The sequence below is a fragment of the Papio anubis genome, chromosome 10, assembly GCF_008728515.1.
Source record: "Papio anubis isolate 15944 chromosome 10, Panubis1.0, whole genome shotgun sequence".
Lineage (NCBI taxonomy): Eukaryota > Metazoa > Chordata > Mammalia > Primates > Cercopithecidae > Papio > Papio anubis.
In genome coordinates this window covers 106,293,728-106,317,007 of record NC_044985.1, presented here as the reverse complement: position 1 = coordinate 106,317,007, position 23,280 = coordinate 106,293,728, and the positions used below count along the sequence as shown (strand labels likewise).

At 41.0% G+C, this 23,280-nt stretch overlaps 1 protein-coding gene and 1 non-coding gene across 2 annotated transcripts in view; both read right to left on the bottom strand.

The window, feature by feature from the left end:
- Positions 1-23,280, bottom strand: part of SGPP2 (sphingosine-1-phosphate phosphatase 2) — a 135,874-nt gene that overhangs the window by 43,526 nt on the left and 69,068 nt on the right. The gene's annotated exons all lie outside the window — the stretch shown is intronic.
- On the bottom strand, positions 18,247-18,351 carry LOC116269268. Its single transcript, XR_004176748.1, has one exon. It is a non-coding gene; the product is annotated as a U6 spliceosomal RNA (small nuclear RNA).

The following is a 23,280-nucleotide window of genomic DNA, read 5'->3' as shown; positions in this document are numbered from 1 at the left end:
TAAGTTTCTTAACATATACTTATCATATGATCCAGCCATCCCACTCTTAGGTATTTGCCCAGGAGAAACAAAAGCAATATGACCAGATATATGAATGTTCACAACAGCTTTTTTTTTGGTTATAGCCCCAAACTGGAAACAACCCAATTACCATTAACAGGTAAGTAGACAAATTGTGGTATAATCACACAACTGAATACTACTCAGGAACAAAAAGAATAAACTATGGGCATATGTTTACAACATGGATGAATCTCAAAATAATTATGCTGATTGTAGAAGCCAGACCAAGACAGATGACAAAGTAAACAGTACACCCTACATGATTTGTTTACATCAAATTCTTGAAAATGTAAAGTACTTTATAATGACAGAAAGCAAGTAAGTGGTTGCTAGGGAAGGGAAAATAAATTACAAATAGGCATAAGAAAACTTTAGGGGGTGATGAATATCATTTTGATTGTGGTAATGATTTCAGGGATAGGTACCTATGTTAAAATGTGTCAACTTGTATATATTTTTATTTTTTTTGAGACAGAGTCTCACTCTGTTGCCTGGGCTAGAATGCAGTGGCACAATCTTGGCTCACTGCAAATTCCACCTCCCAGGTTCAAGTGATTCTTGTGCCTCAGCCTCCCAAACAGCTGGGACTACAGTCATGCGCCACCACACCTGGATACTTTTTGTATTTTTAGTAGAGATGGGGTTTTGCCATGTTGGCCAGGCTGGCCAGGCTGACCTTGAACTCCTGACCTCAGGTGATCCACCTGCTTTGGCCTCCCAAAGTGCAGGGATTACAGGCGTGAGCCACCATGCCCAGCCCTCAACTTGTATATTTTAAACATGTGTGAACCCTGTGACTACACTAAAAGTTATTGAATTACGTGCTTTAAATGGGTGAATTGTGTAGTACATGAATTATACCTCGATAAAACTGTTAAATATGTGCAGTTTACTGTATACTAATCATGTCTTAAAAACTGGTTTAGGCCAGGCGTGTAATCCCAGCACTTTGGGAGGCCAAGGCAGGTGGACCATCTGAGGTCAGTAGTTAGAGACCAGCCTGACCAATATGGTGAAACCCTGTCTCTACTAAAAATACAAAAATTAGCTAGGTGTGGTGGCAGGCACCTGTGGTCCCAGCTATTCAGGAGGCTGAGGCAGCAGAATCACTTGAACCCAGGAGGTGGAGGTTGCAATGGGCCAAGATCATACCACTGCATTCCAGCCTGGGCGACAGAGCGAGACTCCATCTCAAAAAAAGAAGAAGAAGAAAAAAAGTGGTTCAACATTTTTCTGAAATGTGAGACGCAGATGTTTGGGGAGAACCTGATGATGAGGCACTATGTTGTAGAACGGATCTTTGATCTTCTGGGAGATCCTGGGCAGAGGCCTGGCCTGACCTAATCTGCATGTCTGATGGTACCCTTTGATACCAAGAGTAGAGTGGGGATGAGGACATCAGGACTTGAAGGAAGGACATCAGTTAAGAGAATACTGCAAAATCCACGTGAGAGATACAGTATGATATAAGTCAGCAGTAGGGCAGAAGAGAGATTTGAAGAATATGTTTTTATTTTTATTTTTATTATTTTTATTTTTTTTAATGAAAGAATGGCTGATCGGGTTGATGAATGAATGGAGAATGATAAATAGGGAGAAATTACATATGGAAGAGAGGAGAAAGAAATCAATGGAATATGGACTCAGAGGTGATCAGGCACGTAGACGTGGTTTTGAAGTTGAGAAGGGCTCAGCCCCTGGTCCTCAGCAGGGATGGACGCTCTCCTGGGGGACATCCTGGTCAGTGCAGTGATTGTAGTCACTATTGGCATTTAGAGAGAGGAGGCCAGGGATGCAACATGCCTTTCAATGCACAGGACAGTGCCACTCTATGAAAACTGTTTTTTCGTGTCTAACATGACTCTTGAGTGTTCTGCCAGACATTCATGTAGGTGAAAAACCCATCTGTAATCCTCAGAGTTGAGAGCCTAACTCTCTTTTACAAGTAAACACCAAATATTTTCTTGCAGGTTGTGAACACACACTGAAGTTTCCAAGGCCATAACTACTGTGCAGACTGAGAGAAAATTGAACTTTGGTTTATTTGGAACTTTATCAAGAACTAGCCAGGTGTGGTGAGTGGCTCATGCCTGTAATCCCAGCACTTTGGGAGGCCTAGGGAGGAGGATCACTTGAGGACAGGAATTTGAGACCAGCCTGGGCTACGCAGTGAAACTCCACCTCTATTTTATTTGAAAATTAAAAATTTTTTTAAAAAAAGAGCTGTTCATCATTTGGAGAAATCAGGTTATCATCAAGGGAAATGCTGATTATTGTATTTGAGACTTCAACACTGCATATCTGTGTCTTAGCTACCTTCATTGGCACATTCATGGTGATGCTGCTTCATAAATAGTAAAGCACATTCAGGGATCCTACTATCCTATGAAATAAATAGCCTAGTGTAGAAATGTTACAACGTATACTTATTTTAAAAGTTATTTTTATTATAAGGCATGCTATTTAAAAAAGTATATGTGTAAGTAGGTCATATTACCTATGAATTCTAAGGAAGTAAAAGGAATATTACAATATATTTAGACTATAACAAGAGGCGCTATTATGCTAATTTTAGTGAGGCAGACAGAAAAGATCACACACTTCATGATTCCATTTATATAAAATGTCCAGAATAAGCAATTCCATGGAGATGGAAAATTGACTAGAGGATACGTAGGGCTTAGAGGCCAGAAGTCTGAAATCAAAGGGTCCACTGGGCCACACTCATTTGAGAAGTTTTAGGGGAGGGTCCTTTCTTTGCCTCTTCCAGTTTCTGGTAGTTGTAGGTGCTCTTTGACCTGTGACCACATCACTCTGATCTCCACCTCTGAGGTCACATTGCTTCCTCCTCTTCTCTCTCTTCTTCTGCCTGTCTCATCTCTCCCTCTGCTTTTCTCTTATAAGGGTACTTCTCATTGCATTGGTCTACCCAGATAATCTAGGACGATCTCTCCATCTCAACATCCTAAATTTAATTACCTCCACAAGGACCATTTTTCCCAAAACAGCAATGTTCACAGATTCTAGGAATTCGAATGTGGGGATACCGTTTTAGAGGCCACTACTTAACCAACTATAGTAAATATTTAGTCAGTGAACCATATGGACCAGGTACTGTCCTGGTTTGGGGGAATACCACTGAAAATAAGATAGACAAGATCATTGTTCCCACACAGCATAAAAAATGAAACATTAGCAAAAAGTCTGCTTAGCTCCTTCGCATGTTATTTGTAAGTAAAATGGCATCATCATGCTTTAAGAAAAAAGGGGTACTGGGTCTGGAAGAATTGAATAGTTTTGTCTAAGATTTAAAAACATTACTACAAATGTTCAACATCACATGACATTAGGGAATTCCAACTTAAAACAACAATGAAATACAACTACACACCTATTAGAATGGCTAAGTCCAAAACACTGACAATACCAAATGCTGACAAGGATGTGGAGCAATAGGAACTCTCAATCATTGCTGGTGGGAATGCAAAATGGTACAGCCACTTTGGAAGATGGTTTGGCAGTTTCTTATAAAACTAAACATACTCTTACCATATGACAGATCTCACACTCTTTGGTGTTCATCCGAGTGAACTGAAAACTTACCTCCACAAAAAACCTGTGCAAGGATGCTTATAGCAGCTTTATTTTTAATTGCCAAAACTTGGAAGCAATCAAGATGTCCTTCAGTAGGTAAATGAATAAATAAACTGTGGTTCTTCCAGACAATGGAATATTAGCACTAAAAAATGAGCCATCAAGCCATGACAAGACATGGAGGAGCCTAAATGGATATCACTAAGTGAAAGAAGCTTGTCTGCAAAGGGAACATACTGTATGATTCCAACTATATGACATTCTAGAAAAAGCAAAACCATGAAGACAGTAAAAAAGATCAGTGACTTCCAGGGACTGAGGAGAGGGCGGGGTGAACAGGCAGAGCACAGAGAAATTTTAGACAGTGAAACTATTCTGTATGATACTATAAGGGTAGATACCTGTCATTCTACACTTGTCAAAACTCATACACATACAGCACCAAGAATGAACCCTAATGTACACTGTAGGCTTTGAGAAATAATGATATGTCAATGTAGGGCCATGGATTGTAACAAACGTATCACTGTGGTGGGGAATTTTTTGGTAGTGGGAGAGGTTGTGTGTATGTGGTGTGGGGAGAAGGTATATGAGAACTCTGTACTTTCCACTTAACTTTGCTGTGAACCTAAAACTTCTCTTAAAAAAAAAAAGTTGGCCGGGCATGGTGGCTCAAGCCTGTAATGTAATCCCAGCACTTTGGGAGGCTGAGACGGGTCAGGAGATCCAGACCATCCTGGTTAACACGGTGAAACCCCGTCTCTACTAAAAAATACGAAAAACTAGCCGGACGAGGTGGCGGGCGCCTGTAGTCCCAGCTACTCGGGAGGCTGAGGCAGGAGAATGGCAGAAACCCGGGAGGCGGAGCTTGCAGTGAGCTGAGATCCGGCCACAGCACTCCAGCCTGGGCGGCAGAGCGAGACTCCGTCTCAAAAAAAAAAAAAAAAAAAGTTTATTTTAAAAAGTCACTGTGGCGGGCCAGGCATGGTGGCTCACACCTATAATCCCAGCACTTACTTCTGCTCTGAATGCAGGATAAATGTAACATACAGGTAGAAAGAAAATCTGGTTCTCTGGACAGTCTACCATTCATCCCAGGCAGACAAAAGGTTTTCCGGGGAACCAGTGCAGTCAATATGAAACTTGTCCTTACAGTGTGGAAAACCTTCCAGCATGGGGTCTGTTCTGGACGGCTGGGCTCATACGGGGACGGCAGAGAAAACAGCACTTTTTCTCTTAGTGTAGTGGTCCTTTCTGGTTATTATAATAAAAAATGACAGTGTACCATGTCTAACAGATTTCCAATTAGCCAGACTTTATTCTTTACACTAGCATAAATAACACCTAAAAAGTTTTGAAAACAAAATATTTTGAAATAACGTTATTACTAGTAAACCAGCCATGGGATTTTTTTTTTTTTTTTTGAGATGGAGTCTCGCTCAGTCGCCCGGGCTGGAGTGCAGTGGTGCGATCTCGGCTCACTGCAAGCTTCGCCTCCCGGGTTCACGCCATTCTCCTGCCTCAGCCTCCCCAGTAGCTGGGACTACAGGTGCCCACCAACACGCCCAGCTAATTTTTGTATTTTTAGTAGAGATGGGGTTTCACCATGTTAGCCAGGATGGTCTTGATCTCCTGACCTGGTGATCTGCCCGCCTCAGCCTCCCAAAGTGCTGGGATTACAGGCGTGTGCCATCGTGCCCAGCCCCACAGGATTTTAAAAAGCCAAGCCACACTTTCATTTTTGGCCCACATTAATATAAGATGCTTCTCCTCCTGGCTTCTTCTAAATGTCTGCCTTCAAACTTTTCTCTCTGTTAACATCTTCCATTCCCTGAAGGAAAACAGGACATGAACTGTTTTACACTACGTTTACATTTTTGTATACACTACAGAGCTGCCCCTGTTTGTCTTCATCCCTGCAAAATACCCTCATTTCAAAAGAGTGAAGCCTCCATGTAATCATAATAAAAGCTAAGTCCTCTGCAGGATGAACAGAGCACCAAGAGGCTCTTTTCAAATTACACCCACCATATATTAAAAAAAATGGAAAAATCCCAATAGCTTTTTTCCTTCCCTTGGCTACACTCATAGCTCCCTCCACCACGGAGAAATAGCCCAAGTGGTGCACTCTCAACTAACTGGGGTGTATGATTATTCCTCATGTCTCATGGGGTAGAAACACTGCAAACCGCTGGGATTTACAGTCTATCTATGGGCTTGTTTCCAGAAGGTCAGGAACTGGTTATGTCATTGACTGTTGGAGGCAAGAGAACAATGAGTTATAACCCAAAGACCACAGCCTCTCTATCAGTACATACCTATCCGGTTTCCTAATTTATCCAAATGCATCTCATTCCCTTTTTTTCTCAGTTTACCAGTAAGGTGACTTGGATAAACAGACAGCAGACTCTCATCCATTCCACTCCCAGGTGTATCCCTGAGAGAATGGAAAGCACCTGTCCTCACTGGAACTTGTATGTAAATGTTGTTAGCATTTGTTAGCCTCATTCTTCTCAGTTTCCAAAAAGTTTAAACAACGCAAACGTCCATCGACTGATAGGCAGATAAACAAACTGTGTTATATCTTTACAATGGAATATTATTTGGCCATAAAAAGAAAGTACTGGTGCATGCTACCACGTGGGTAAGCCTTGAACATAGTAATGCTGAGTGAAAGAAGTCAAACATGAAGGACACACATTGTATGATTCCATTTATATGAAATGTTCAGAAAAGGCAAATCCATAGAGATAGAAAGTAAATTAGCTATTGCCTAGGGTAGTGTGTGCTAATGGATATGGGGTTCCTTTTCGGGGGGTGAAAATGTTCTGAAGTTATATACTGGTGATGGTTACACAACTTTGTGAATATGCTGAATTGTATACTTAAAAAGGGTGACTATTATAATATGTGGGTTATATCTCAAGTTTAAAAAGAAAGATAAGCCAGACATAAAGATAAGTCCTGGTATGCCTCTTCTATGTGTTCTTGAAGTCTCTTGCTCCAAAATGTTATTGCAATGCCTTCACATATTGATTTCAGAATGGAAGAAGAAGCAAGCTATTGGAACTATCAATAGTCTCGTCTTCAAAAATCCAGTTCAATTCTGCCCATCCACAGGGCACTGGAGTACATACCAGAGAACTGCTGAAAATCCACTACTCAAAACCATAAGTACACAGGATTCATTTTCAGAACAATTTTTAGCTTTAGAGGCTTTCTTTAAAAGCTACATTTATTAATGCCTAAAATGTTGCTCTTATCAAAATTAGTATATCATTATACATGATAACAATTATACTGATTTTTTTGTTAATACATAATAGTTATACATATTTTGGGGGTACTCGTGATATTTTGACACATGCATACAATGTGTAATGATCAAACCAGGACAACTGGGACACTGGTCACCCCAAACATTCACTCCTTCTTTATGCTGGGTCATCATGGAAGCCTTTCAAATCAACACTCTTACAAAAAAGAGATTGCACTAGATTGTGTTTTTGTTTATTCAATGTTCAGTCTTTTTTTTTTCTTCCTTGTAATACAAAGTGCTCTGTGGTCTCCTATTTAGCATCTGGGAGTGAATTAAAAGCAATTCTTGGTGATGGTTATTTGGAAAGATTCTAAAGGCTACTGTTTACCATCCAGTGTGAGAAGCTATTTCCAACTGGTGAACAGCCACTCATACTTCTGGCATTATTTTTATTTTTTAAATTCCAAGCTATTTTGCTGGGTGTGATGTGTGTGTGTAACACTGGAAGAAGCAATTTTAATTTCAAATTAGTACAGTGTTACTCATGTCTAAACCACCAAAACAAAGCAAGCACCAGGAATCATAGAAGATAATCAGAAAACTGAGATTTATATATTTCAAGTTTCATAAAAATAAAATAACTAAAGCACAAACAGTAGATGAGAAAAATTAAGTTACAACCTTTTCTTATTCTTTCCAATGTTCTCTTCTTTTAAGCTCAGCTCTGCTTTTGAAATTTTTGATGACAAACACAAAAGATATAAAGATTGTTAAATCACAGATGTATGTATAGGCCTAGGAAAGCCACTTCCCACCTCTTGAGTCCACCTTTCATTGTAAGAAAGGAGTTGGGTTAAATAATAACTAACTTTTGTGCAATGATTGTGTTTAGCGTGTACTTTCACAGACATCTATTTTTATGTCAACATCATCCCTATTTTACCGATGAGGAAACTGATGCATAGACAAGGTGAGTACCTTGTCAACAATAATGATGCCAGTGTAGAGAAGCTGGACTTTGGTTTTTTGAATTTGGTTTTCTGATTCCAAATTTTATCACTGTTTCACCACACCATGCTGTCTAGCATCTCATAAACTCACTACCGAATCTAAGTCAATCGAGGGTATATGTATAATACCTGAAAATAGATATCTATGCTATAAAAACCCAAATTCTATGATCTTAATCCTTTAGATCCATCCAGAGCTCAATAGAGGATGCTGAGTGTCCTTGGGGCTGAGAGATTAAGATGTCACATCTGATGAGAAAATTGCTTATCCCTACCATCCCACCAATGAATAGTCCAGAAAGCTAGGATCTGTGTCCTTGACTTGCCATTAGACAGACATCATATCCAAACGACTCCCACTGAGTGAATGGGTGTCTTCGGTCCTAGGAAATGTAGAGCACACTCAAACATGAAAATCATGCATAAGCTCACCCTCCTTCAAACAAATGAACAGTCAATCAACCAACAGCCAAAGTCTGGGAGCAACTCTAAATGTTCATGACAGGACACTGGTTAAATAAGTTATGTAACTGTTAAAAAAAATTATGAGATACACTGTTAAATGAGAAAGCAAGAAGCTGAAGAGTATATTTTGCTTCCATTTATATTTTGAAAAGGTATTTACATACTAATGCATGTAGGTACATGGGAAACTGGATGGTAGATTCACTAGGGGATTAGAACTGAGGTCTGGAGTGGGCAGGAGACATGCTTTGCAAACAGACTTTGTGTGATGTTTCCATTTTTCATGCAAAAACAAATAACAAAAATTTACTTCTGATAGCACAGAAGCATTGCTAAGAAAATTATTTTCTACCAGATTCCTCCCTCACATTGCTATGAATTTTAATGATCAGTCCTACTGACCGTGAAAAGACTAAGCAATACCATTAAAAGATCAAAACCTTGATCTTTACAAAGCCCTGATGGCAACAATGCAATACATGTTAGTCATACGCCACATCCAACTTTCTCATCTGATTAAAACCACAAACGATTCCTGTCTCTAAGTGTGATACCACAAATCCTAAAGATAGTCTCAGAATATGCAATCCGGAGAGAAGTTCCTCTTCAGTTTTGGCCGACTGATTACTAACCAAAGACTCTTTCTTCTTTTACTTGCATCCAAAACAGTAAAACCTGCACCAGGACTTTTTCATAGGTTATAAACTCTAACGAACTCATGAAAATCAAACCAAGCCATTTGCACTAACAGCTGAATTCTACACCCATCACCTTCACTAAATCACAAAGCATTATCATTGCTCTTTATTAATGACTAGTTCTTTAAACTTTTCAAGATGGAGTCAGAATAGTTTAAGTGGAATATGAGTGGACCTACACTGGGACACTTTCTGTGGGTCTCCTACCAAGCTGGGATTGGAGGTTTTCTCTGTGCTCCCAGCTCACTCTGCCCAAGTGTTTTTCAAACACAGTCATTCACAAAACACCTTCCAGATTCTGCCACACTCAGGGACCACCCATGTTATTATTTCTTTAACACTGGTCTTATTTCCTTTTAGTGAAACACTAGTGAAATAATGATCTGATCGTTAGTTATGTTTTGTAACATACAATTGACCTTTGTGCAACTTGGAGGTTGGGAGTGCCAATGCCCTGTGCAGTTGAAATCCATGCATAACTTTTGACTTCTCCAAAACTTAACGACTAATAGCATTCTGTTGACTGGAAGCCTTACTAGTAACATAAAACAACTGATGAACACATATTTTGTTTGTTATATGTATTATATACTGTATTCTTGCAATAAAGTAAGCTAAGCCAAAAAAGTTATTAAGAAATCATAAAAAAGAGAAAATACATTTCCAGTACTGTGTTGTATTTATCAATGCATCATCTGTTTACAAGATGAATCATCTGTATGAAATGGTGGCAATCGCAGCGGTAGCTTTCAACCTATGGTACATATTAAGCAGTTCAACTTTTTCTTGTAATTTCACAGCTTTTCTTGTAATTTCATAGCTTTTCTCTGCTTCTTGGCAGCACTTCCAGCATCCCTAGTGGCACTCTGAATGGGTCCCATGATGTTATTCAAAGTTTACAGTGTTGCACTAAACATGATGAAAGATACATGAGAACTGTAAGAGATCACGTTTTACTGTGATGTAATTTACTGGAGAGACAACTGTTCATGTGGATATGATTAGCGTTACTCAGTGTTTTAAGTGGATACTCACAACACTTGTGCTTACCACAATAACAACAAGAGGTAGCTATGAAATTATCACAGTAGCCGGGTGCAGTGGCTCACGCCTGTAATCCCAGCACTTTGGGAGGCCGAGGCAGGTGGATCACGAGGTCAGGAGATCGAGACCATCCTGGCTAACATGGTGAAACCCTGTCTCTATTAAAAATGCCAAAAATTAGCCGGGTGTGGCAGCGGGCGCCTGTAGTCCCAGCTACCGGGGAGGCTGAGGCAGGAGAATGGCGTGAACCCGGGAGGCGGAGCTTGCAGTGAGCCGAGATCACGCCACCGCACTCCAGCCTGGGTGATGAGCAAGACTCCATCTCAAAAAAAAAAAAAGAAATTATCACAGTAGTGCAGTATGCGGTACAATTAATTTATGCCATTATAATTTAATACTGCATCTTTACATGTGTTTAATTTCCCTAAACTGTGACTAGTGTCACGTATAGTTTTATGTGTTTATGTGCATAAGTTTTGGTAAATTTTAACTACTTTTTTTTTTTTTTTTTTTTTTTTTTGAGACAGAGTTTCACTCAGCAGCCCAGGCTAGAGTGCAGTGGTGCAGTTCACTGCAGCCTCGACCTCCAGGGCTCAGATGATTCTCCTTCCTCAGCCTCCCAAGTAGCTGAGATTACAGGTACCTGCTGCCAAACCTGGCTAATTTTTGTATTTTTTTGTAGAGATGGGGTTTTGCCATGTTTCCCAGGCTGGTCTTGAACTTCTGAGCTCAAGTAATCTACCCTCCTCAGCCTCCCAAAGTGCTGGGATTACAGATGTGAGCCACCAGGCCCAGCCTAATTTTTATTTTAACTTTTCATAATAGATTCAAGTATATTTTATGGTAATAAATGATAACACAGATAGTATTGACATATGTTTTATGCATTCATGACATACCTAACATTTTCTTAACTTTTCCAATATTGCTAGGCTACACTTTTCATCTGCAAGTTTTTCCAAATTGTTGCAAATTTACAGAAAAGTTTTCAATATATTTATTTTTTAAAATTCATGTATAAGTGGACCCACTTGATTTAACCCATGTTGTTTAAAGATCAACTGCATATTCAATCCAATATGTACATATTTAAATGAAACCAAAACAAGCTCCTCTCACATACTGGGCACTTTGGGAATCATAGTTGTTCTTTTATAATTATAGAGTTACATATATCTACTCACCTTCATATGATTATCTGTAGTTTAGATGATAGTTGTTTAATCTCCCAGCTCTTGCAATAAGCCAAGGTCCTAAATGAATGAGAGAGTGAATGCATGCATGTGTGGGTGCCTGTAAGCAAGCAGTAAATATGAGTATCTCTCACTATCCAAATTTTTGCTTTCTGGAATCTGAAGATGAATATATTCAGATAAACTTTTGTATAAATTATTTGCTATCAAAACTCATGTTACCTGCTATCTGAAATTCAGGAACCAAATGGCTTTGAACAACTTGTAAGCCTTGGTATGCAACCTTGCTTGCTTCCTGGACTTGGCCTAAAATGTATTGCTTTCATTTTCATATTTAAAACCCATGCAGCTCTCTCAGTTCCTCTCCACTAAATAGAAGCCTCGCCTTTTTGTGCAGTGCCAGCCTTCCCACTCTGTTATGAGGTAAAAGTTGGATTAAATGGGTTTGTCTGTATTGAGTGTCTAGTTACCAGACTGCTTCCAAAGTGGATACTGTGCCTATCAGTGACTCCTTCCTTGAACTCAATAAGAGGGACTACATATCCAGAAATGATTTTACCCATGGCAAGTTCTATGGCACCATCAAGGCTGAGAACAGTAAGTGCAGTCAATTGAAATCCTACTTTCATTTTCCAAGTTCAAGATTCCCCCAACATCAAGTGGGGTGACATGATGTTGAATACATCATAGAGCCCACTGCACTCTTTACTGTCTTAGACAAGGCTAGCATTCACTCGAAAGGTGGAGGCAAAGGGTCATTATTCCTACTGCCTGTGCCAATGCTGCTATGCTCAGAATGGGAGAGAACTGTGAAGATGACAACTCCTTCGAAATTGTCAGCAGTGTCACCTGCGTACCAAGTGCCTGACTCTCCTGGCAGAAGTCATCGATGATAACTCTGGTAATATGGAGGAATAGGAATCTCAGACCACAGTCCATGCCATCACTGCTCCCCACAGATCATGATTACTCCTCCAGCAAGCTGTAGTGTCATGTCAGTGGTCATTATCCCCCAATCCCTGGCCCTGCCAAAACTGTGTGCAAGATAATCCCCGAGTTGAATGGAGAGTTCACTGATTTGGCTTTCCAAGTCCTACCCCTGGGGTGGAAAGCGTGTTGATAATGTGCTTTGCCATCTGGAGAAAGGTGCCAAATATAAGGACATCAAAGAGGCAATGAAGCAAGCATCAAGGGCCCCTGGAAGAGCATCCTGGGCTACATTGAGGACCGGTTGGTTGCCTTTGTGACAACCACTATCCCACTTTTGATCTGGGGTGGGTATTGCTCTCAATGATCACTTAATCAAGCTGACTTTTGGTATGACCATAAATCTGGCCATAGCAACTGATTGGGGGGATCTATCTTATGGTCTGCATGGCCTCGAAGGTGTAAGAGTCCTGGAGCACTCACCCCAGCAAAAGTATGAGAGGGAGAGTGAGGCTCTCGGTCACTGAGGAATCCTTGCCCAATTCTACCCCAACACATTGAGAACCTTCCTTTCTCTCTATATGGGTCCCATCTAAGGCCCATGAAGAAGGAAGGACCTGAGAGTCTTCCCTTGTTGAGTACCATTGGTGCCATTGATAAAATTTCTACTGTGCACAGTACAGGTGCAGGTAAGGAAATGAAACACATGGAGACACATGAAATAGACATTATAATCACTGGCATTATAATCCCACATACTACACTGAAAAAAAAGCATGATGGCCTGTAATTTATACATTGATTCAAAGCAATTATTACCAGGAACTTGACACCTTTGTCATTTCACCATGGGAACAGCCCTGTAAGTGGGTCTCACATGTCCCTTGAAGGTAGATTTGAATACTGAGGGAAAGTGAACCTATATAAATAAATCTATGCTCTTAACACTTTAAAACAATAATTCACCATGCTCTTTTCCCTTTATTTTAGCCTATTAAGGCTTTATGTGTTATGTGTTTGAAATATTTAGCCTATTAAGGCTTTATATATTATATATTGGAACTATTTCATAACATATTTAATAAAATTTAAATTCATCATCATTTTAATATATAGTTTTAGCTACAACTGAAGGACTTTCTGATCATCCCTCGTCCTGAGCAACAGTGCTCTTGGTTTTTACCCTTTTTGGTTCTATTATTTGGTTGTTTTTCCTGAATGGGCTACATAATCTAAACAGAGATCTTTTTACCAGGAACATACAGTTTCAGTATTTCCTTAGGCCTCCCAAAGCTGAATATTCCATAGTAGGTGATTAGAGTAAAAGGATAGTCTAGGTGATGTCCTTAGAATGGGTAACTTTTCTTCAATTAGAAATAAACCAGTCATATATTACTTAACAATCAGCTTTAAACAAAGACCTAGAATACTTCAAGTTCTTATTTCTTCCTATTCATATTTGTAAAAGGCAATGCAACTCTCTAATTGAAGCAGTGTTAAAGGGTAGAATTTCATACACAGTGTAAATGTTCTCTCAGGAATGGTGCCATTTCCAGTACAAACCATTCCAGATGTTAGCCTCCAGGATGAGCTGCCGTTTTCCCCAGCACTGTTGACTTTAGCAACAGCAAGTTAGAGCTTCTCAGCATGGTGTATTGATAATAAGCAGCTGCTGCCTTTATCTAAACCATCACTTATATGTGTACCTGCTCAGGAACCATTTAGATGTTAGAAATCAACATTGTGAACAGTAGCCTATCTATAGTGCATATTATAAAGAAATATAGGTTGAGTATCCCTAATCTGAAAATCCATAATCCAAAATCCAATATCTTTTGAGTGTTGACATGACACTTAACGGAAATACTCATGGGAGTTCTTCACATTTTAGATTTTCAGATTAGGAATGCTAAATGCAAATATCCTGAAATCTGAAAAACTCTGAAATCCAAAAAATATTTGAAAGCCAAAACACTTCTGGTCCCAAACATTTTGAATACGGGATACTCAATTTGTATGGAGTATGCCTGGCAGTAATTCAAGGACAGCAATAATCTTTACCTTCAAAGGATCCTGGCTATCTTCAAATTACTCTAGAAAGTCACTCTGATTTTTCTCTCCATAGATGTAACAAGAAGGGATGTGGTTAGGTTAAATCTAAATTATAAACGTATATAATTTTCTCAAGGCACTGTAATGTATAGATCCTGATTCGTGATGGTTTAAAAAAGTTTAATTGGGCAAATTTCCCAATTCACCTAGGCCAATTTCTTTACTTCACATGTATTTTACAAAACCAATTCAATCACTTGTATTCTATGGGTGTGCCTAACAAATGGCAAAATTTGTGAGGGTGGCATAAGGAACATCTGTCCAGACTTTTCTTAAAGCTCTGGTCATTCTAGTGGTACCCAGGTAAACTTGTGTTTCACCATAAAGATTGAGAAAGTATTTGTCTTAAAAATGCTAATCATAAAAACAAATATTTTTACCTCTCTCCTCCTACCGCCACCATCATCAAAAACCCAAACCCTTAACAAAACAAAAACAACTCTGTAGACTATTTGGATTTTTCTAATATGTCTCACAATTGGTGGGGGACAAGTTTAGTTGAAAAAAGCATAGATATTAAAAGTGAGACTCAGGCTCAGTATATCCTGGAGTAGAGATCCAGCTTCAGAGAGTATCTATTCTTGACTTACCCTGAGACAAGAGAAACGTGAATGCACCTCACTCGCCCGTCCTTCTATGGCAGTGTCTGTTTATGAGGAAGTCTCCTGATGAGGTGAGGTCAGGTCTGCCATTTTGCTGAACAAGAGTCTGATTTTAGGCTCAACATCATTAACATCAAACACCTAATTTTTCAGGCAACTGCCCACTCTCCTTACACATTTGGTCAGAGTCGGGTCATTTCAGGTTAAGCTCCTGTAAAAAGATGGCTGTTCAGGTTTGAGAACCTCCCTATGTAGTGAGCTGTTAGAGCTGGGTCTAACATAATCTAAACAGAGATCTTTTTACCAGGAAAATACAGTTTCAGTATTTCCTTAGGCCTCCCACTGAGGGTCACCTCAGTGGGTCTGTCACAGGTTTTTGTTCTTAATAGAATTCAGAAAAGATCTAAGTGGTGATCACTCAAAAGAAATAAGAAAGATTTATTTCTGAAGAGATTAAAGACTCCAAGAGCCAGCCAGCAGCAACCTCATCTGTCTAGGTTCGGAATGACAGTCACTGGCCTCCTCTCCCATGAATAGTTAGCTGGACTGCAGGAAGGAAACCTGGATTTATGAGGCAGGCTCAAGTGACTCCTGCTCAAGCCCTAACGCACTCGTGCACTTGTCCTAAGGGTCCTTGGTTGAGAAAGCCCAAGGGTCACAGGTTTTCTGTTTGTCTGAATTTGGTTCTCTTTACAAAAGACCAACTCTCCCCACTTTTCTTATGGAGGCAGGTAAATTAACGTTGAACCAAATGGTGATAAGAACAGCAGATGATTGTCCCCAAACCCTCAGGTCTGAGCTCTTTGTCTCCAAAGGCTGTCTCCAAAGGTTCTATTTCCTCACGCGAGAACAACTGCACACATGTAGGGGGAAGCACCATTTCATGGTGAGATGCTTTGCTACGAGGCAGTCCATGAGCAAACTGAATTACCAGTTAAGAAGCTTGGAAGGAAATGGAGAGCTGAGGAAATGCATGAGCATAAAAACTCAATATGAAGGCTAACAAAGTTACGGGAGCCATAATCACAGGATGCAGGGAAGAAAATTCACTTAAAGCAGATGATGCCAGTTTTCAGTGAGGATGCCCTGGATATGTGTCTGCTAATCTAGGGGAACAGCCAAATGGACTCTTCCATTTCTTCACACAACATATGTTTCCATTCTCAGTTTGACATGACAGGCTATTGCTATCCACACTGGAAAAGCCAATTTCATACTCTTTCCAAACAACTGCCAACACGGCGACCATTAGCAGGTGGCTTCCAACAATGTGTGGCAAACTAGGTCCAAAGTCTAGAGAACCGAGTGCATTATCTTCTTAAACATCCTCAAACTGGCTGTGTCTGTAACAACACCCCCACTTACTCCTCATTGCTCCCTCCCTTTTTTCTGGTTATTGCTTCTCCTCCTTCAAAACTGAAAACGGAGACATCCAGCTGGAAGTCAAAATCAAGACCGTCGTGATTGAACTGCTTCCCTCCGTGCTTCCAGCCCCCTACCCACCCCTCCATCCCGGTGGTGCACCATCACCACCACTGAGAACCACAGTCTCACATCTCACTGTGTCATAATACTGGCTCCAACTTTAAGATGTAACCTCTCTCCTAGGAAATTTCTCAACCTTCTTCCTTATGTGACAGAGTATCCGAGCCCTGAAGCTCAGGTGGTGGCTTTCATACCTCTGGGATGAACACCACTCAGTCAGACTCACTGAAAGAACAATACTTTTGACCTTAATGCATAATTCTTCCTGCTGGTAACGCCCTTCTGCCAATCAAAGGGTTCAGCTGTACTTCTAGTCAGGCCCAAGTGAGAACTTAACGTTGTAAGTTCCAGTCCAGAACACTGGCAACTGGACTCTTTGGGCCCTTCTGCCTGGGGACCTCTGGTCTAGTCAGTTCCATGGAAGGCCTCATTTAGGGTAATCATGAAGACATCAACATTTAGAGTTCAACCACAAACAGGCAACTCACCATCTCCTTAATGGAAAGGTGCTAAAAACTCACATGACACTGAATTGGAAAAGCTTCCAGCCCATCATCTATGGACATTGTTTCCTTTTCATTTTGTTTGCGATGATGTCTTTCCTAAAGACTGTCTTTCCTCCAGTGCCCCAACTTGTGTTTCCCCCAATGCGCCCTCTTTTCTGCTTCCTCCTCCTCTTTGGCAATAGGCTTCATTATAAGGTTTCTCCCAGGTAGGAAAGAATACGCTCTTGTGCCCTGGGGTTAGATGACTCTCCTCCGGAAGAGCCAGTCTTTGAGTAGGAGGGGAGAAGAATCCTGAAGTCCTCTGCCTGACGCCAGTTCACTGCAGGGAGCAGGGCAGCAGGCTGGCCGAGCACAGGAAAAGTGTAGGAGAGAAAGCAGGGAGCCATTGATTTTCCAGTTGGCCAGTGAGTGATTAACTCTGCTCCATTACGAGGGGCGGTTGATCACACCAACACCTCTCAAACCTTCATGCAACCTCCCCATGACCCTTTTTAATGAGAAAGGCTTGGCTGGAGCCTGTCAGAATCTGCCTTCAGGGCAAACAGGCACATCCCTCCTCTGTGCAATGCCCACTTTCCGCTGTAAGGCTGGGGTTCAGCAATGCTGACAATGGAAGTCTCTTTACAGAACTCGTGTTTGATGAAATGTCTTACCAGATTTGAATTAGAGCACATGTTTTGTTTTAAAGATGAAAAGACCAATTCAAAGATGACTTTGTACTTTTTAAAATTTAGCTATCTTCTCAGAAGGAGTGCTTGCTGGAGTATTTAGACTTCTGAGAAACACTGGTTTCCATATGAACACAGAAATGAACCGGAAAGGATGATGATACATTTCAAACATTCTAGACTCGTCACAAACAATTTAAATAGGAGTTATAAGTAAATTTTAAGTAAAGTCAGTCCTGTACCCATCTCCTCTGAAAGGCCTTCTCTGACCACCTTACTTAACGCGGCATGCCTCTTGTCACTCTCTCCTCATACCCTATTTCTGTTTTTCTTCATACAACTTTATACCTTGCCTGTATTTAGACTACATATTTTTATTTTATCAACCTCATCTTCACCCTGAGTGGATGCTCTGCCTTCGTGTGGCCCAGAGTCTGGAATAGTATCTGTCTGTTTAAGTGCTCAAAATTTTTTTGTTGAAAAAAAAATTCATTCTTTTTTTAATGAATGAATGAATGATGCCTGTTGAGATTCAGTGATCCTTTAGTAATTAATGTTTTCTTTGGGCCGGGAGACCATATTGGCTTCTCCAAATGTCCCAGATATATTGGCTGCCATGAAAAAATATGGAATGCTCCATGAATTGACGTGTCATCCTTGTCGACGAGCCCTGGTAATCTCTGTATCATTCCAATTTTTAGTATATGTGCTGCTGAAATGAGCATAGTAATTAATGTTAATAGCATCATAGTATACAGAGTTGAGAGGCCCTCATCCAACCTCTGCTTATTACATATGAGAGAACCCAAGTCTCAGTCAGTGAAGTGACAATCCATGATCTCAGGGTGAGTTGACGGTTGAGGCAACGCTGAACTCAGGTCTCCCAAAGGGGCTACACTCTCTGCAATTGCAAAAGGCGACTGAGAAGGGGTCCTATGTGAAGCAACCCAGGAGCCTGTGTTCTCCTGGTAGCTTCTAGAAGAAAGTCATTTCTACCTTTGCTGAGTCATATTACCTTCTCTTACTCCTCTACAGGATAAGCTTTCTCCTGCTTTGAGATTTTCTTGGCCTGGGACTCTCTGCCCCAGGGCCTCATGAGGCTGGCTCCTCATCCGTCAAGACTTAAGTTCAAGGAAACTGGCACAAAGTGCCCTTCCCCAAGCACCTTCTCTAAAGTAGGTTTCTGCTCTTCCCTGATAATGTCCTAAACAGTAATTGTACAATATTTAATTCCTGTATTGATTACTTGTTACTGTCTGTTTTGCCTACATGTGAACCCCAGAGCAGGATGGAGTCTGTCTTATACATTGCTTAATCCATACCACTTGGCATAATATTTAGCACATAGTAGGCCCTTGCCAAGTGTTTGCTAAATGAACAAATGACTAAATACATTTAAAGGTTGTTGTTCACCAATTATAAGGTTAAGAAAGAGACTTGCCAGGTGCGGTGGCTCACGCCTGTAATCCCAGTGCTTTGGGAGGCCAAGGTGGGCAGATCACTTGAAGTCAGGAGTTTGAGACCAACCTGGCCAACATAGTGAAACCCTGTCTCTACTAAAAATACAAAAATTAGTTGGGCTTGGTGACATACACCCATAGTCCCAGCTACTCAGGAGGTTGAGGCAGAAGAATCAGACAATCACCTGACCCCAGGAGGTGGAGCTTGCAGTGAGACAAATTATTGCACCATTGCACTCCAGCCTGGGTGACAGAGCAAGACTCCGTCTCAAAAAAAAAAAAAAAAAAAAAAAAAAAAAAAAAGAGAGAGAGAGAGAGAGAGAAGAGATCTGATGCTGTTTTTAAAAAGCAAATAAAAGTTGGTTTCTGGTTGAAAGACTCCTGAACAGTTCAGGAATGTGTAGAATTTCTATTTTCATCCTGCAAACACCTTGAGAGAACCTTGGCCAAATTTGTTTCCCAACTTTCCATCAGGGCTAATGGGGAGCCATTCCATTAAGACGGAAACAATTCTATTTTAAAAACACCTCTAGGATGCTACTGTAGTACTGCACAGATGTTCTCCATGTATCTTTACCATCCTGAACTGCAATGACCTCTATACATGGGTGCTTCTATAGGGGACATCTCTTAAATCACCTTTGTAGAAATAGCCTTTATTTATGTTACCCAATATTTATTTATTGAATTGCTGCCAGATGCTAGGTTCAAGAAGCAAGAAGAAACCAACGGAGAGGGAATACAGATACAGGAGGCAGAGTGGCTTTTCTAGAGATGATACCTGCACTGAGACTTAGCAGGAGTAAAGGGGGTAGCAGGCAGGAATGGCAGAGAGCATGAAAGGCAGAGGAACACCAGGAAAGGAGCACAAAGTAGAATACGTACCTGTTGGATATGTAAGGGATGGTGGGGGGTCTCACCAGAGACAAGAACAGACAGGGGAAAGGGCTAGAGGTGGAAATTGAGGCAGAAGTCCGACTATGAGAGGCCTTGTAGGTAAGTTTAAGGTGCTTAGACATTACATGTTTTTAAAAGTTCGTATTTGCATTTGAGATAGATCACTAAATGCTGTGGGGAGGATGGATTTGAGGATATAAGAATAGCTCGAGGGAGATTGATGAGAACATCGACTGCGATCGTGCAAAATAAAGATGGTGCAGGCCTAAACGGAGGGAATGTTTCCAGAAATGTTCGGAATACAAAATTACCAGTGTCCGGACGAGGTACGCCTTTATTAAAAGAATCAATGCAACAACCCTGGCTCCCTGGAGAATAAGACTCTTCTTACTGCTTTGGAAAGCGTCTCAATCTGAGAAGTGAAGTCCTCATGGACGGAAACTGTTTTACATCTTTGTTTCACGTTGCCCTGTGTTAAGAGACATCTCCGCAGGCAGGCAGGCACAGGTACTGTAGGGTGGAACCCTTCTTTATTTATTATCTTTATCGAATAAAAAGCAAATCTGGATTTAGGTAAGGAGAGATGTCGTTCAAAAGGATTCTTGCATGAAGGGAGTGGGGACACTCTATGACATGGAGACCAAGAGATCTGCAAGTGTCTCGAGTGTAAAGGAGGAACGGGCTTTTCTATTACTTAGAGAAGAATGAACAAGGCTCAGGAGAACTGGATGTGGGGAAGTGAAATGGAAGGTGAGGGTGGGTCAGGATAGTAAAACCATGTGTACCCTGACGTCAGCCTAGTCTCAGAAGGGGCTGTGTGGTGAGGGTGGGTCAAAGTTCAGGGGTCTACAGATGGTGAGAAACTTAGTTTGGTCAAGTCAAGGTGGCAGGTATTTTGTCCAGACTGAAGGGGGGACAGAGTTCAGCTAATCATTTTGAGCCAAAGAATGGGAATTTGGAATCCGTGTCTGGCCTTGTCACTAATAAACAAGAGAGGCATCTGTGGGTCTTATCTAAGCCACAGGGAGAAGGGAGGTTCCTTGTAGTAAATCCTTTCCTGGAACACAAAAAAGGGTGGGACGATTATCTTCATGGTTTCTGTTTTCTAGCAGCATAGAGAGCTCAAGTATAATTCAACAAGGCCATTTTTCTTCCTCTCATTTTTAAGCCAGGAGATCTTGAGGATATTCTCTAACCAGTTTTTCATTTGCAGGAGAAAATTGAATATAAAAGGACTTTGGTGCAAATAGATTTTTTTTTAATTTTTATTTTTTTGAGAGGGAGCCTTGCTCTGTTTTCCAGGCTGGAGTACAGTGGCATGAAAATGGCTCACTGCAGCTTCAACCTTCTGCGCTCAGGTGATCCTCCCACCTCAGCCCCTGAGTAGCTGGGCCCACAGGCACATGCCACCACGCCTGACTAATTTTTTAAATCTTTGTTGAGATAGGGACTCACTTTGTTGCCCAGGCTGGTCTCAAACTCCTGGTCTCAAGTAATCCTCCCACCTCAGTCTCCCAAGGTGCTGGGATTACAGGAATGAGCCACTATGCCTCGTGAGGTGCAAATAATTTAAAGTAAGCTCTGACACTCTGACATTAGCAAACTCCTTCAGGTTTTCAAACCATCAGCAACATTTTTTTTTTTTTTTTTTTTTGAGACAGAGTCTCGCTCTGTCGCCTAGGCTGGAGTGCAGTGGCATGATCTCTGCTCACTGCTACCTCCGCCTCCTGGGTTCAATCCATTCTCCTGCCTCAGCAACTCTTATGTTTAAAGGGAAAGTTAAAGAAAAGCCTCCAGGAACTTTCTGAGAGACTGATGCTAGCCAAGGCCAGGACTTCTAGCACAGATGAAAACACAAACTTCTTTTTAAAATGAAAAGGGGGAAAAAAGAGAGATACAGTCTTTGGCAAATGTTTAAATCCTGCTCTCATCGGCCCCATATATCTTACAGTGACTAGTTATACAATTGTTTTGGAGGTAAATTTATGCTCTCGGTTAACTCCCCTTACAGAAAGCCTCACACCAAGATTTTGGACATGTATGTGACTGTGGACCACAGTCACCACTTGGTGACAGTCATGGAATTGCACACGCAGGGCCAAACTGGCGCCCTTGGCACATCTCATATGAACACGTAGTTATTCAGTGAAGACACAAGTGCAAGTTGGGCAGCCGTGGGCTGGCAAGGTGACTTGGGAGACCACCGCTGCCTCCTCCCAGCATTTCCCTGACTAGTCAGTCTCATTACCCATTTCTCTGAAATTTCATAAGGAGTACATTTGCTCATTCGTGAACATTCTCTGTATCTCTACCGCCTACAGTCCAGCCTTTTGGGCCCTTTCCAAAACTCTTCATTTCCTCCTGTCAAAAGACAAAATTACCACAAATTTAGCTTAAAGATTTTTTTAAAAATCTTTTTTCTTCCCAGTGCTCAGTGCAGCTGGGATCCTTTGAAAATCTTAATTGGCTTCATTTGCGATTCTAGAATTGGGCAACACTTCATTCCATGAAATAGAAGGAGTGTCCCAATGGGTTCAGCAGAGGAGGCTGGTTTTACAGACAGGGAACGGCTGAGGAAAGCCAAAACAGGGAACAAAAAGCAGTTTGGTAGTTTTGAAGTTACTTTCCTTGAAAGGTGGGAATAGGGAAATAGAACAATAGAAAAATAACTGATGAGTTGACATCAGGTTGCTTTTTTATAAGGATTAAAACAGAGGGAAATTAATTATCTTGCCCATTGAGACTGGCCTTTATGGCTATTCTCTCTCTCATCCTCCTGATTTCTCAGAAGGTCAGATCAACAGATGAGCCTCGATTTGGTGATGTGGAACTTTAGCATGAGTGACTCCATTTTGGTTTGGTCTGTTGGGCCAAACCAATAGCCTCCTATAAATGTTATGTAACACTTCAAAGAGATCATTTATTTTAGGCCTAACGGTACCATGAAGTAAAAAGAGGGCTGGCTTGAGAATGAGCTCTGATGTTATTAATGTCTCACCATCAGTTTCATCATACATAAATGTAGATATAAATGCTTTACAAAATTAATGTTAGACTTAGTTAAGAATACATTTGGGCTGAGTGTGGTGGCTCATGGCTATAATCTCAGCACTTTGGGAGGCCAAGGCGGGAGGACTGCTGTAGCCTAGGAGTGAGAGACCAGCCTTGGCAACAAAGTGAGACCTTGTGATATGGTTTGGCCCCTTTGTCCTCATTCAAATCTCATCTTGGATGGTAATTCCTGTAATTCACACATATGGAAGGTGGGCCCAGGTGGGAAGTAATTGGATCACGGGG